Source organism: Endocarpon pusillum (genome assembly GCF_000464535.1).
Source record: "Endocarpon pusillum Z07020 unplaced genomic scaffold scaffold5218, whole genome shotgun sequence".
NCBI lineage: Eukaryota > Fungi > Ascomycota > Eurotiomycetes > Verrucariales > Verrucariaceae > Endocarpon > Endocarpon pusillum.
Window position 1 is genome coordinate 10,102 of NW_006916492.1, and position 3,058 is coordinate 13,159.

The following is a 3,058-nucleotide window of genomic DNA, read 5'->3' on the forward strand; positions in this document are numbered from 1 at the left end:
CAGATTTAGTTTAGCGTCTTAATTAGTAATAGGCTCCTTTTAAGGTCATCCTTATAATACATAATCTAGTAAGGAATTAGGGGTCCCTTTTATACAAAGATTAATAGTTTTACTCTTCTGGAATTCATCAAATGTTACAACTAAGGAACGAGTTACATATCTAAGATCTGGTATATAGATACGAAACTGCTTTGTTATATTCTCTTTATATTCTATAAATATTCTTATACAGCTATAATCTATTAGCTTATCTTATCTCCCTAATACTGATAGTGATTTTAGATTTATATATAAATAATACTTACATCCTTAGATCCGGATATAATTAATCAAAGATTTTGTCCTAGTCTAAGCTTCTTTAAGGGTAATTCTTTATTTATTTACCTTAAGGCCAACTATAGTTTAGTTACAAATATATATATTAGTCTTTACTGCCTTATCTTATAGTTTAAGAGGCAACTTAGATTCCTTTAATATTACTTAGATATTGTTTTTTATTATTTAAATTATATATTTAGCTATATTATTCTAGCTTAAGGTATATAGGATAATATATTACGCACTAATTCCTATCTATTAGCTTTATTTATTAAGAGTCTATTTAAGTTCTCTAGCATTATTACTTTAGATCGCCTTTAATTTCGTCTTTGTAATAAGTTCTTTATTTTAGTGCTACCTCTTAAGATAATTCTTTGCTCTCTTTTAATCCTTAATTAAGATTACTTATAACTTCTTAGAATAATTATTAATAATCTTTAGGAAGTATTAGGCGCTACTAAGTATAGTTGGAAAGAGGCCACAAATATTAATTAATACAAGATTAAGAAGATTAGCCTTATATTAGGAAACTTGAGTATTTATTTAGTTTCTTATCTTAGTTAAATTATATACTTTACAGATATCTATCTTACTTAGCTTATAGATAGCTTTCTACAATATAGTAACCTTATACAGGTTACAAAGCTTCTTCTCTTTTATATAAGTAAACCTTTTATACTATAGTTTATATTAGTTCTTTATAATACCTTCTTTAAAGGTTATTTATTAGTTATAGTTACTAGCATCCTTATTCTCTTATTAACTATAATTAATAAGTAGTTATATAAGTGTTTAGCATGCTTATTACTAACTATAGTTATTAGAGGATATAGAAGAGGTATTACAAACTATAGTCTACATAAATATAGTCTTTATAGCTTTAGGACTTATTTAGTTAATAATATAAAGGCCTTTATGTTTAATTACTTTAAGAATTATATTGCTATTTTAGTCTTATATATATAGTGCCTTTTTATTAAAACTACTAGAAAGCCTAGATTTATATAATAAAGAACTAGAGAGAAGGCTAGTACTTAGACTAGGTATATATAATATATTTAACAGGGTTATTACTCCCTCTTTTATATATATCTAGGCACATTCTGCCCCTTTAATATGTAATCTTAAGTCTGCTAAATTTACTGCTATCTCTTTAATTCTTCTTAAGGGTCCTTTAAAGAGAGAAAGCTAGTTAATTATATAGTCAGATATACTAGTGTCAGCAATCCACTTAGGGGTCTTATAGGTTAGCTTTTCTGGTGCTATAAGATAGACTTTTGCTTCGCTTTTAGAGTCAGAAGAGAAGTCTTTTATGCTTATGCTCTCTTCTTTAATTACTCTCGCCTTTAGCTTGTTCTCTTTATATTAGCTTGCTTGAGCTCTATTAATAATCTCTCTAATCTCTTCTATATACTCTTTAATATAAGGGCAGTTCCGTTGTGCCTTCTTGAGAGTAGAAGTGGCGTTCACGCGTCGTAGATCTTTGGGATGATTGTCGGCTAGAGGATGACTGGAACCTCGTTGATGAATAACGATATTGCCTGAAGACGACAGGAGTGTCGTTCAGTAAGGATTCTTTCTCAAGGAGTCGTTACATAAGAGGTTCAACATCAAGGAGATGCTCTTCCCGACCATCGATGGCATCTCGTACAGTATCATATTCCGGAGGAAGGGAAGCAAGAAGCTGTTGGAACATCTGGTGTTGTGTGGTGAATGTTTTGAGTGAGTCATCAGTCGCTTTGATACGTCTTCCCAAGCGCTGAATCTCTATCCACGCATCTTCTATGCTCTCCTCAGGCTTCTTGCGATAGTTGACGTACTGCTGTAGGTAGTGTCTGTTCGTTGACGGTCTTGTCTTTGTGTATTTCTTCCTTAGTGTGTCCCACGCTTTCTTTGCTGATGTACATCCTTCTATGAGCTCTTGATCTCCCTCTCTAATGCAGATATGGATAATGTATCGTGCCTTTGCATCTAGCTTCTCCGCCTTCTCAACAAGTACTTTAGTATGTACTAGTACTGGCTAGATTTCTTCTGCTTAAAAGTGGAAGGTAAGGAGTTTGAACTATTGTTTGTAATTAGCACGTGTAAGGATCAGCATTAGTCGTTTCTTTGCTATAGTGTCGTCTATTTCGATAATAGAATAGGATAATAATTAGTATAGAATTAAATTAACTAAGATAAAAAGAATATATGCTCTAATCGTCACAGACTTTCGAGCGAAAAAGGAATGTATTAGTTGATTGCTATTGTACTTAGTCAATCCCAACAGGGTCAATTAACTTACGAGCTGCAATAAGCTGATTTCCGAGTCTCAGGATAAACTATGACGCGATTAACACCTCTGCTCTTGAATCCACAGACTTGTGATTCCGTAGCCCTAGAGTATTCAACTTGCTCACGTTCCACAATTGAGTATGACACGACTGTACCTCGCCACAGGAGTAGCAGCTCGCTCAGTAATCTCAATTAGGCCTTCACTCACCGTTAATGTCTATAGCTATTCTGCACCGGGCTCATAACCTGTTTAACGGGTATACGGATTAGGAACAGCTATCGACACTATCAACGGTCACAACTTGTATGCAGAGTGAGATCACAGTGCATCTGCACGTCAAGTGCAGATCCTGCTAGCGCACAGATCACGTGGTATTTCCTGTGCTGGTGGCACAGGAAATCCTGCACTATACCTGATTAGGAATAACCTGATCAGGCAATATTTGGCTGTACATGTACAGCCAAA